The sequence below is a fragment of the Mustela lutreola genome, chromosome 2 (assembly GCF_030435805.1).
Source record: "Mustela lutreola isolate mMusLut2 chromosome 2, mMusLut2.pri, whole genome shotgun sequence".
In the NCBI taxonomy this organism is placed as follows: Eukaryota; Metazoa; Chordata; class Mammalia; order Carnivora; family Mustelidae; genus Mustela; species Mustela lutreola.
Genome location: NC_081291.1, coordinates 137,983,586 through 137,997,717, shown reverse-complemented (window position 1 = coordinate 137,997,717; position 14,132 = coordinate 137,983,586).

Sequence of the window (14,132 nt, the reverse complement as noted above, 5' to 3'; positions counted from 1 at the left end):
ATGCATTAAAAAAAAAAAACCTGCAAGTCAATTTTAAAAAAGTAAAAACTCAAAAACTTTCAGGGGTTGGAGAGATACTCTAATAATATTTTAAGATGCAATTCTTAAGGTAAAACTTGTGTGAGACTTATGCCACAATTTGATATTTATCATAAACTGCTTAGATGGTGATCTTTATTGTTTAAAATATTTCAGTTTTTAAAAATTTCATTTTTGTCCCATAACCACATTCTAGGTAATAATTTGCAACTCTCACATCTCCCATTCCATTCCTTCACCCCATTGGTTGGGTGCAAATTGAGAAAAACTGAAATTTTTTTGATATGTAGAACTATACCCAGATTCTCATTTACTGGGTCATGGTTCTATTTCTGAATCATATTTCCTCAACTGAGTTCTTTCTCATGACCGCTCCACTTCATATTCAGGAACAATGAAGAGTAGCACCGTAAGTAATAGCAACAGCTCCTTGGAATGTGTGGAAGATATTTAAAGAGCCATTTTTGAAAAGGGGTTGAGGACTTGGGTACTATTCTTTTTGTGAAAATCCAGTTTAGCTAGTTTTGGGAACCTTCAAGGATGATTATTAGTGAAGTATTAGTACATTAGTAAGAAATGTATAGGTAAACAGTTGTGCTAATGGTAATGCCATGGTAAAGTTTTAGTCACATGATTACTGATATTGAGCTCTTTCACTCAGTATTTTCATATTTATAAAAGCGGGAAATGCTTTTATCTTGCTTTACGAAGACCCTATAAATATTCTAGCACTCTGTTAACGAAGAATGGTGCAATTACTTCCTCTCTTACCAATTCACTTTTTAAAAAAATTTTTATTTTTATTTTTTTAAAGATTTTATTTATTTATTTGACAGATGTGATCTCTATCACATTTTGTGATCTGTCACAACTAGGCAGAGAGGCAGGCAGAGAGAGAAAGGGGGGAAGCAGGCTCCCTGCTGAGCAGAGATCCTGATGCTGCAGGGCTTGATCCCAGGACCCTGGGATCATGACCTAAGCCAAAGGCAGAGGCTTTAACCCACTGAGCCACCCAGGCGCCCCACCAATTCACTTTTTAAATACAATCAAACAGAAAAGATGGAACTTATGATAGGTTGCAGTGAACATCTTAGAGGCTATTAAAATAGAACACAGTGAAAATGAGGATAAAAATATGCACAATATCAACCCCTGAGAATTGGATAGTTAGGGTTAAGAAAAGGATGATGAAAAGCTGACTTTAAGAGAGAATTTAAAACTCTTTTCTGTCACATACTGACTGGAATGATTGATGACGCTCCCATCTCTGACAAGGGGAGTTTGGGAAGATGTGAATCACTTTCAGTGCAGTAGGTTCAGACTCAGATCATCCACAAATGAACTTACGTTACTGTTTCTTAATTTTATGTATTAAAAATTCAATTCCAGGAATATAAATTATTTGTACCAGCATTGAATTTCAACTTACATTCTGTTAGTAGAAGCATGATAAATGCTTTGCTACATAGTAACATTGATGGTTTGGAAATCCTTAAACCACAGGGGAGAAGCACATACCAGCAGTTTTCAGCATGTCTTAAGAAACATTAGTCTTCTAAAAATCAATCTGTGGTGCTTCTTCAAAATAGTCATTCGTTCAGGGAAAACAACTACCTTACGAGGCTGATGATGACTTATGCTAATAATATAGCTTTGTTCTCCTCATCAATAATAATAACAGGTTAACATGAATATATTCTTGACAATTTCCGTCTTGCTTTCACATGCATTACAGCATTTTATCAACCCTCAGGGAATGGGGGTATTCATCGTTTTGCTTTAATCTTCACTCCACCTTCCCAATGTGATCTGTCCAGGTGTACGGTCTAATCTGACAAGATACACACGGAAGCAAACACAAGCTTGCCTTGTCATTTCCTACAGGAGCTGACAGAGCTATACAACTCTGGCCTATGTACATTCCTCAACAAGTTTAGGACAGCCCTGGAAAGGAGTGGCTATCTTGCACTCTTCTTTGTGTCCCTGCTGAAATCATTAGCTGAACAAACAGATGAGTTAAAGTCATTTAGAAGCAATGTGACGTCATTCAGAAACAGACTTTCTCTTCTTGCTTTGGCTCCTTGAGCTCTTGCAAATCAGCATCTTCCTGAATCTTTGTTGGAACACCATCTTCTCTTCATCTTCTAAAACTGAAGGTCATGCAAAAGTTGGAGCAGGAGGTCTATATGCCCTAGGCATGTTAATGATAAATAACTTCCAGGACTTCTGTTTAATCTACGGAATTATATCAAAGAAAATTGGAACTTGATTTTAATAGTCCCAACTATTCACCAATTTTGTATTTGCACATTTACCTATTTGATAAAAATTTATTTGCAGCTCCCAAATCAGGACTTACAGCACCTTCAAGGCAGACATGCATGGGGGAGTGGAGATTTGAGCTGCCCCATATTGATGCCATGGAACATGAACAAGGTTTTGTTCTGCCTTCTCGTTTCAGCTCTCATACTGCAACGTGTCCCTTACATAGCCTATTGAGTGTTGTGCTACTTCTTTCACAGTTCCGTATATTTTGTTGGTGATTTTGCCCGTTCATATGGCTCCTAAGTGCAAGGCTCAAGTGTTCTCTGATGTTCCTAACCATGAGAAGGTTGTGATGTACCTTATAGAGAGAGAGAAAAAAAATATGTGTTAGGAAACTTCTCTCAGCATGAGTGACAGTGTTGTTGACCATAAGTTCAATGTTAATGAATCTTCAATATATATTATAAAAGGTGCCTTAAAACAGAAACACCTATAACAAAGTTAGATATTCATTGGCTGTTGTAAATGTGACAAGAGACTTGCAAGAACCTAATCCTACATTTTCCCTAAGAGTAGTTGTCAAGATAACCAAACTATGGAAAGAACCTAGATGTCCATCAACAGATGAATGGATAAAGAAGATGTGGTATATATACACAATGGAATACTATGCAGCCATCAAAAGAAATGAAATCTTGCCATTTGCAATGACGTGGATGGAACTAGAGGGTATTATGCTTAGCGAAATAAGTCAATCGAAGAAAGACAATTATCATATGATCTCCCTGATATGAGGAAGTGGAGATGCAAAGTGGGGGGTTGGGGGCAGGAAAAGAAAAATAAAAGAAGATGGGATTGGGAGGGAGAAAATCATAAAAGACTCAATCTCAAAAAACATACTGAGGGCTGCTGGGGGGAGGAGGGATGGGAGAAGGTGGTGGGGATATGGACTTTGGGGAGGGTGTGCTATGATGAGTGCTGTGAAGTGTGTAAACCTGGCAATTCACAGACCTGTACCCCTGGAGATAAAAATACATTATATGTTTATTAAAAAAATTAATTAACAAAAAGAGTAGTTGTTAAGTATTGCTCATTCAGTGTTTGTGGCAGTTTTATAGGACTGTACCTACTGCATGTAATGACAATCAAATATAGATTGTACTGTTACTACTTTTACACAAGAGGAAACAGTAAGATCAGGTAAATGGTGGCTGGTAAGGGATCATATCACAGGCAATAGTACAACTGGGACTTCCAAAATATTGTTCTTTTAATCACAACAGACATCTTTATGTGAGACTGTTTGTGGGTGGGTGTGTTTTTAGGGGGTGGTATTCAGGGGTATAGCATTAAAAGGATTTTTGAAAGGTGAAGAACAAGAGGTACCAAATCCTATAAAAAATAATGAACACATATGTTAATAGCTTAGTATGATTTAGGTAAAGCTGAGTTCATTTTTGCTGAAACTTACGCTGTTTTGTCAATGAGTGTTACTTGCTGTTTGGTACTCAGATAGTCCTTAGAAGCCAGATATCCCTTAGTTATGTAAATAGTTAAGGAGATCTGCCCTGGAAATACTCTCACTGTGGTATTTCCCATGAGATTCCTTTGGAAATGAGAAATGGGCTGCAAGTGTACCCAAGTTCTATTTTTTTTTTTAACTCTATAATTCTTTTAGTGAAACTTGTCTCTGTAGACTCATTTTCTTTCACACACCGGATGATGGATAAACAGATCTGCCTATGGGTGGAAGAAGCTTTTTGAGACGAGTGCTTTAAGGTCAGAAGGCTTTAAGAAGACATATTTTCCTGCCAGCTTGCTTGGTAGGGTCAAGCCTTTTCTTGGTGTTATAAAAACTTAGAAGGCAATTAAGCTATGAACTATTTGACTCCACTTGGTTGCCTGTAACCACTGGGTTTGCATTATTAGAGAATATGCTTCATGGCAGACGGTATATAAAGGCTTCTGGCGGCAATAACTTGAAACTCCTTGTCCCTCCATTATGTTGTGCTCTCTTTTATTTTAATAAGGCAATGCTTCTTGGAAAAATAAAGATAAACACGTGGCTAATGGTACATTTCAATTTAACTACCATCTATTAAGAATTTGCACTATGGCAAGACTTATACTGTCTGAAACCTACTCTCCCATTAGAAATATTTTTATCTCTCAGGTTAAGAAGGTTCTAGTGGTCCCAGAATGCCAGAATACAAAGAAAAAGATTTCTTACCAAGTATTGATATGGCTTTAAAAGAAATAATCTGTTATATAACTGGTCCTCATATTAGCCCTGTGACAAATAACTTGATATGTCATCCTAGATAAGTTACTGAATATCTCAGACCCTCAGTTTCTTTATCTTTAAAATGGGATGGTATTGTCTACCTCATCCAGTAATTGTCAGGAATAAATGAAGAGACAGATCAAGTTCTGAGCACAGGGCTGACACATAATGGCTCTGTAGACATTTGATACTATGTTGCTGCTGATGGTGTTATCTTCCCCAGGGGAGTAAATAACAGTAGACTAGAGAAGCAGCAGTTCAGCCCAACTTCTCTCTTTACCAATGAGAACACTTAGTATTTACTGAAGTTTAGGAATTTGAGAAGGAGCCTTTCCTATGCCTGGCATTAAGATATCACAATGGGGGGCGCCTTGGTGGTTCAGTGGGTTAAGGCCTCTGCCTTTGGCTCAGGTCATGATCCCGGGGTCCTGGGATTGAGCCCTGCATCGGGCTCTCTGCTCAGTAGGAAGCCTGCTTCCCCCTCTCTCTCTGCCTGCCTCTCTGCCTGCTTGTGATATCTGTCAAATACATAAAATCTTTTTATTTATTTATTTATTTGACAGACAGAGATCACAAGTAGGCAGAGAGGCAGACAGAGAGAGAGAGAAGGAAGCAGGCTCCCTGATGAGAAGAGAGCCCGATGTGGGGCTCGATCCCAGGACCCTGGGATCATGACCTGAGCCGAAGGCAGAGGCTTTAACCCACTGAGCCACCCAGGCACCCCAAATAAATAAAATCTTAAAAAAAAAAAGATATCACAATGTACAACATTATTTCATTTATTAAATTTATAACTTGGTGCCACTCTGGATTGATTTGCCTCATGGCATAGGTGAAAATGAAAATACTTTTGTTTAAAATACATAGGGTGGGGCGCCTGGGTGGCTCAGTGGGTTAAAAAATATAATAAAATGCATAGGGCAGTGTGACAATAGCAATTGGAAGTTGTTACAGTCTCAGATCTGAGGGGCCATTTAACATGCTTTCTCACTCTGCCTTGCATACCTGTCAATCAGAGTTTTGTTGAATCCTGATGCTTTGGTCATTTCTGTAGGTAGGGCCACCCAGGGGAAAAATTCTGACTCCCAAGGTGTGTAGGCAGGAAACTTAATTATCTGGTGTGGCCCCAATCATGCAGACACACCAAGAATCCCTTAAGTATGCTTGAAGCAGATACTGAGAACAAGAATGTTCAGTGAGTTCTTCCATGTTTCCGGTGTTTTACGGAATGATTAGAAAGTGAAGGGTTATTTTGCTCAAAGGGTATAAGTAAAGCCATGTGAAACTATCTTTGTCAAACAATCCTGCCATGATCTTATTATGAAAGGAGGAGTAAAAAATTAAGAACTCCAAATATGAGCTCAGATAAGCTTAATTACATGCCCCATTTCTCTGCATGATTGTCGCAGTGTATTCCCAAAGTGTATAGGGATTTTTCTTATAAAAGATACCTTTTAGTTTATCCAATCATATCAGAGTTCTCCCTTTTTGCTAAATCATTTTCCTTCAACATTTATAATATTAATAATATATAAATATCCATTTATGACCCTTATTTCCTTCATTTCTCTGATTTCTTTCCAGTTATTATTTTACTTCATTATAAAGAGTAACTTTATAAAAATCAGTTAGGCAAAGAGCATGTATACTGTGTTTTATGAATCTCCACTGATGGACATGAGAGTTGTGGCTGACACTTGGTTCTCCTCCTTGTTTTCCTTTCTTCCTCTTGCTTGTAAAACCAAGGTAATCTCTTTTCAGCTGAACTTTAAGCTAAAATGGCCACATAATCTAGTTCTGGTCAATGAAATACAAGCAAAATTCTTCTAGAAATCTTCTGGTAATGATTCTTATTTCCTAATAAAGGAGAAGCACCTGTTGCTTGCTTCCTGATACTGCCACTTCCCACTTCTTTCTTCCTTTCTTGAATAAGGACTTGATGTATGATCTACAGCAGCCTTCTTACCACCATGAGATAACAAGAAGAGTCATTACTGAAAACACAATCATATAGGAGCTTGGGCATTTGATGGCAGTATTATGTTGCTGAAGCACTTCTGAGTTCATCTAACATCCGCATTTCTTAGTGAATAAACTATAATTATGGTTCAAGTCCTGGGTAGTTGGATTTTCTGATCCTTGCAGCCTAGATCATCTCTAACCAAGATGAATCAAGAACTGAATTCATGAAATAACATATTGGAACTTGCAATATTTTTTGTGTCCTTTTTCATTGAAAGAGCCACAGATAAGAAAAAAAAATAGGTTATGTGTTTCTGAGAAGCATGCTATCCCATTGGGCAAAATCTTACACTGTTTAGACTTCAGCTTTGGTGAGAAACTAGATGAAGTAAAACTTAAAGGCTGAGCGTAGATTACACTAGAAATTTATGAAGAAGTTATATATATATGAAGAAGATGGAGAGAAGGGCGTAAACCTGATGAGCTTCCCCTCAGAGAGCTTAGTTCTCATCTGTGGCCTTCATAATACTGGCGTATATTTATCAGCACCTAGAATGTGGGTATTGTTTTCATCCTTGCTGTCACTTACACGGCATGCAAGGAACATACCCACCATCATACTGTACTGTTTCAAAGTCCTGGAGACAGAGTGAAGGGGACTGTTCCTGGCTCTAAAATTGACTTGCTATGGCCTCGGGCAAAACATTCAATCTCCCTGCCTCAGTTTTCCTCATCTGTAAAGACAGAATGATCATTCTTGCCCAACATTTGCCTTCAGAGGGCTACGGAAAGAATTATTGAAAGAACATGTTGAGTCCACTAGAGAAAAAAACAATGTTTTATGAAAGGAGAAAATTTTAGTTATTTCTCCCAGGAATGGAGAAAAGGAGACCTATTTCATGGCGGCCTATGGTCTATGATAGCATCTCCGAAACAGGACTCTGGGAATGGAGTCAGTTATGGGCCCGCTCTTTGATCAGGGTTTCCTCTGTCACGCAGGAGGGTGGAGGGCCTGTTCCTAACACCACAGGCAAGGTGGAATTGCCACCTTAGGCTTTTCCATGAATCTGTGGAAAAGGGAATGTGATAAGGAGTTGCCATTCATGAAAAAAGAGATGGCCTGGCTATTCAATATGAATGCATCCCTCACCTCCAAAACTGATAAGTACCTAATTGAACAAAGCTTTGTAAAAGGATTTTACCAGGTGAACTATGTTGCACCACTCAGGGGCTTACGGTTTGGGCCTCTGTTAATTATTTCCTAAAATAGGATTCTACTGATGTCCCTGCATCTCTTTGTTCCTCACTATTGTATTACCTTCACATTGCTACTAGGTTCATCTTTTTAAAGCAGTTAAAAAAAAAAAAATCACATTACGTCCTCATTCAAACACTTTTAGTGTTTAACCATTGCTTACAATTTCAAGACCAAATTTTACGAAAGCGTTTGAGATCCCCTGTAATGTGACCTACATTTCTTGTTCCCCCTACATACATTTTCTTCTGCCTGAATTGTTGTCCTTTCCTTTGCACCTATTCTTCTCCCAGTCCACTGCATTTTTTTCCAATTTAATAAAAGCCTAAGACACACAAAGGCTTACGCTAAATGCCACCTCATAGAAGCCGTTTTTGGTCTCCTTATATATGAAATTTCCATAGTATTTTATTTTTCTCACATGGCACTTGTGTCGTATCACCTTCCGTTTTAGCGATTTGGGTGTCATTTTCTTTCATCCTCCTGAAATGAATGCACTGGCCTGGATGGAAGAGGCAATGTTCTGGTGATAAGTTCCAGCACCTCACATATGCTGCATTCGTCATCATAGGCACTCAATTAAGAAAATAAGTATTAGGTTAAAATATACTCCAAAGCCACCGATGTGTACTATATTATGATAGCAGAAGTGAAATATTGAACGAAAACATGCATGAACAATAAAGTATTTGCCTTCTGATCAGTTTTCGACTGGATTTGGTAGAGCCATGGGGTGGGCAACAGTGAAGTGTGGGGTGTGGACCTAATAGTGAAACATATTCACCCAAAGCCTCAGAGTTAGACTGGAAAGCTGTTCACAGCTGAAGAGTCATTCAGTGTCGTTGATCAATGTTATAGGTGAAGGGAGGGTAGGGAGTATTACCCAGAAAACATTGCTCTAAGTAAGTAGAACAGCCCAGGTTTTTATGACATGACTATGAAGTTCATAACACTTTGGCAAATGAAAAATCCTTAATAAATGAATTAATGTAATATTCAAAATCAAGTAATAATAACCTCTGACCACCACTGAATTTTTCCATGTGCCCCCCCCCCCCCTTTTTAAAGTAGGCTCCAGAGTGGAGTGCAATGTAGGGCTTGAACTCATGATCCTGAGATCAAGACCTGAGCTGAAATCAAGAGTCTGGCGTTTAACCGACTGAGCCTTCCAGGCATCCCCTAGTGTGCCCTCTATTTTAAGTGATTTTCATACGTTACAGTTCTTACTCATCCTCACAGCCCTACGAGTAGGCATTATTGTCCTTCATTTCACAGAAAGGAGAGCTGAGATTAGGAAACTTGCCCACGGTTGCTCAACTAGGCATGATTCCCACCCAGCTCAGTCTCCTTCCAAACCACAGGTCTTCCTGTTTTACCTTATTCTCCCAAATGATCTTCCTCACAAGTTTTCCATGGTTTGTCCATTTTTGAAATTTGCACATTGGAACTAGGATAGGCATGCTTATGCACCTGCCTGGTTGGGACGAGAGAATGACTCCTTCCAGTTCAGGATGAGGCTCAGGTCCTCTAGGCACCATGAGCAAATCAACATATCTGTCTATTGTATGTTTCTTTTTTCTTTTTCATCATTTCTTTTTGTCAGCCCAGACTTGCAGGTGTCCAACATAAACACTAACGATTTAGGAAGATAAGGCTGGAGTTCACAGCTCCAATTCAGGCAGGAGGAGATCATTTGGAGTTCTTTGTTGGCCAGGTGTGTATGGTAGATGACTAAGGAGGAGGAGGAGGGAAAGTTCACAGTCACTGTCAGCATGACGGATTTTAAAATATGACCTCACCAGTCTGTTTCAGGATGCAAAACGTATTCAAGGACCTATCTGTAAAGTCTGGAAGTATGAACCTTGTAGAGAAACAAAAGTAAATCTTTAAAAAGTGGCTGGAAAATTAAAAATACTAAAAAAAAAAAAAAAAAAAAAATCCACTTCAGCCAGGATGACATCATGAAGTAATCAGTGAAATCACTTTGTTCTGTAGAATCAGAACAAACCCCTCAAATTGACTTCTAGTTCCCTTTTTAAGAGAGATAAATTGGGACTGGGAGCAGCTATGCTAATATTCAGCCAGATAAGAGGCGTGTTTTCTTCGTGACAGACCCCTTGGAATGGGGTTTGTTAAAATGAATGCGCCGCATTCACAGGAACAGCAGCGCTGCCTGGTCCTGCCGGCAATAAATCCAGCAATTCGATTTTGACTGGGATGTTTATCATCGCTCCACTTCTGTGCACTGCGATGTGAAGTTGGGTGCTGGGGGAGGGGAGACGGCTGTAGTTCAGCTTGTGGGCTGCTGGTGTCATCCCATTACCGCAGAACCGAGATGGTGCATGGTGCGTTTCTGTTCAAGCATTTAATACATTAGTCCGTAATTTTTGTCTTGGGGGTAATGAGGCCTGACAGCTTTGGCTGGTGCACGATAACAATCCCACATTGGTATCTTCGAAATTCTTCGTTGCCAAATTCATAAAGGAAGAAATGACTTTTGCAAAATGACAGCAAACATGCTTCATTTTATAAGACATTGTGGTTAACAACCTGAAACAATGAAGTGTGTTGTGAGCTATAGCTAAACTAATCTGGGCTATATTAAAAGTGCTGATGTGAATGCTAAGCCACTGTTTTATTTTTGTTTGTCTTGTTTATTTTTGTTGGCTTGTTGTTGAGGAGGGAGAGTGATCTCAGGAAAACACATACAGTCTGATTTTTCAGGGATTGATAATAGTGGTAATAATGATAATCTCATCCAATATTTTCCCTTTGTAGAGCCTCATCCTGAAAAATAGACATCAAGCAGGATGGATCTTAGAAAGGCCGAGATCACTGCAAAGTGTTGTCACTTAGAAACATGGATCAGCTGCCACGGGAGACAGGAGACGTGACCTGCTGCTGAGCACCTCACTGGCTGTGAGTATCACAGAATTTCAATGACAGTGAAGTGCAAAGGGGGCTTTAATGCAACCTGAAAACCTTTGGAAAAAGTTATTTTTAACGCCATGCCAACAATTAATTGGTTCGTGAGCATAATTAATGGAAGAAACCAACCGCAGAATCATTTTGTAGCTGAAATTAGCTGACAGTCCAAGGTGCACTGAGAGTTGCTGGCATTTGAAGTGTGGACTGTTGCCAAATTCCATAAGTACATTTGCTAGGTAAACGCCCTTTGAGTAGGCTTGTATCCTGGCAACTCCAGCATTGAAGAGAGTGGCCCACCCCACTGTTCAGACACAAAGTTTCTCTTTTAGAAAGCTGCTCAAATGCAAACTTCTAAAAAACAACACCAGAATCAAAATAATGAATACAGACAAGTCTAAGTGGAGTATTACTACCAGTTACAATAGTACAATTGTTCCCTTGTTTAGAAAAAATCCAGGCTATAGAGTATGAGAAATTTGGGGGTGAGGAGCAGAGCTGAATTGCTTTGTGTCTATATCTTTGGTTGAAAAACAAATAAAGAAAGTGATCCATTGTGTTTTATTTTATAGTAATTATATGAATTAATACTTGCTGATAGTTAATGTTAAGGGAGGAGAATTAATAACATTAAAATTTCAAGTTGACTTGGACAATGGTTAAAAAAACATGAGTTATGGGATATTAACTGCTTTTTAGAAGATACTTAATCATATCCCTGCAAGTTTATAGATTAGGTTGTGTATAGCATATAATGGAGATCTTTAGAAAGAAAATAAGGGAGTCACACTGGTCATGTAGACAAAAGATCATGTCACAAGTGGGTACGTTTTTCTAATAAGAGATATGTTTAAAAAAAATTGCTCTCTACTTAATTCAGATTTCTCTTTACTGCAGACAATACATGACTGTTGAGTAAATTGTGTCTCCCAGAGCTAGAACTGCGTTAGAGAGAGCACCTGACAAGTTAGGCCAGGAATGTCCTCAGGTGTTGCTAGGAAACGTTAAAAACAGTCACAAAAAAATGAATAAGAGTTTATACTAAAAAAATAATTATTACGTTTAATAGATGCCAAACATTTTGAGAGTGTGCTCTGTTCCAAATTCTGAGTCTTCAAGAACCCATATTCAAAGCCATCCTTGAGATTTTAGGCAAACTTTTACCTTGGTTTTATTGTCTTATGTTAAATAAGGACAAGTGTTCTTAAGTAACCCCCTTCCCCACCGTAGCATTCACTTTAGTATAAAGAATTCACCTTGCACAAATCTATAACTTTACTTAAAAGTTGAAGGCTTAGTTCAGTTTATTTTATGGGATCATATTTGAAGACTACTTGAAAGCAGTTTTTAGGACCTAATCTCACTCTCCTGGGACACTGCTGTGACTCAAAATGCTATGGACCTCTTCCAGTAGTCTATAGGCAGGATTCTAAGACCTCCAAGGAGTATAATAGGAGACATACACAGCCAGGATTGCAGAAAGCTGGGGATAGGTTTTCAAGTTAATGTAGTCTAAGGAAGATTAATGCTATGCCTCATCAACACAAAGATGCAGAGAAAGCCACTTTAGCATATACTAATAAAAACATGTAACATTGGATTAAAAAGACTGGCACATAATTTCTTTTACTTAATATTTTAGGGACCTATTTTATGAACGACATTGGCATGCTAATGGAGAGCAGTTATTAATGTGCTAAGGGGATTGATAATTGGCTTGAGGCTCGAGGAAGCTCAAGATGTTCAGCCTGAAAAAGAGAAGTCTTAATAATAGCTATTTTTTTTTTTGCTAAATTGTTATATCTGTATTTATTTATTTTATTCTGACAGGAAATAAGAGGTTTCTGGCCCAGAGACAGACTTTTAATTACTCACGAACATTTTAATCAGTTCCCTACCTCCCAAACCCCCATGGGCTGACATAATGAGGAAAGATGTCATCTGCACATACAGTGGGGACAGGAACTCCAAAATTATGAATCTCAGAGCTTATTTAGGGGGTGATGGCACAGCTGTTGCTCCTCACCTCTGGGAGGATAGAGAGAGAGAGACAGAGACAGAGGAAGGGAGGGAGGACGATGAGACAGAGCTTTATTCAGTGACGTAAACAATATAAATCATCGCTGGGAAGAAAAGCTGCTGATCCCTGGGTCTATTACTTTTTGAACCATAAATAAATAGCTCCAGGGGAGCTACCTGTCATTAACTTTCAAGACTTGTTTGCCATTCATACATCTTTTAACCTATGTTGCTAGTAAGATTGGCTCACTAAGCTCTGACTATGTCAAAACATGAACATACTCATCTAGTTTTGTTTTCTTGACATGTTTAAAATCCTATAGAATATTAATAGAAGGGAAGTAGATTTATTATATATGGATTCAAGTGATAGAAATTGGGAAAGTGAACAGAAGTCATAGGGAAACACATTTCCATTCAGAAACAATTTCCATTTAGAAACTAAGATCTATTTAACAATGGAACCAATTTCCTCATAAATTTGTAGATTCCTTGTCCCTAGAGATACACAAATACACTATTTACTGGAGAAGCAATTGTTGCAATGGACAAATGGCTACGTAATCTCCAGGGTTCATTCCATTACTTAAGATTAAATAATTGATTTATTGCAGAATGAAGGCATTTTAGTTGCCACGAGACCCCCCCCCCAAAAAAAAAATACCAACTAAGCTTCTATGCCATATGAAATAAGAAATGAGATTATGTTTTTGGCTCTGGTTCTAAAGAATTATGGTATGGTATTCCCTGAGCTGCTTCCTTCTCATCACTTGGATATTTCTAGCAAAAGTCACACTTGGATCTTTCTAGCAAAATAAGTTAGGAACAACATAAATGAGGAAGAAAGACTTGTTAACACACAGATGTGGCAAATCTGACTTTGACTGAGATCATTGTATGGGGCAGATAAGTTAGCATTGTATACCTACCTCTCATACCAGGTAGTTAGCTCTTAAGGACAGGGAAGTACCTTCAGGATACTGCGCAGTGTCTCAAACAAAACACTGAATAAATAACTTTGTAAAAATAAATTAATAGATGGATGGAACTTCTTTTAAAGTCTGTTTTTTTTTTTTCTTTCAAAGTCTTTAGATCGAATTTAAAAGTCCTTAGAAAACTCTAGGGAGAGGGACACATGGGTGACTCAGTCCTTAAGCATCTATTTTTGGCTCAGGTCATGAGTCCTGGGCTCCCTGCTCAGCGGGAAGCCTGCTTCTCCTTTTCCCACTCTCCCTGCTTGTGTTCTTGCTCTTGTTGTCTCTCTCTCTGCCAAATAAATAAATAAAATCTGGGAAAAAAAATCCTCTAGGGGGAAAAGCAAAACGGTCTATTACTAGCAGGAAAGACATTAAGATATGTGTACTTACATCTCTAATTATATGA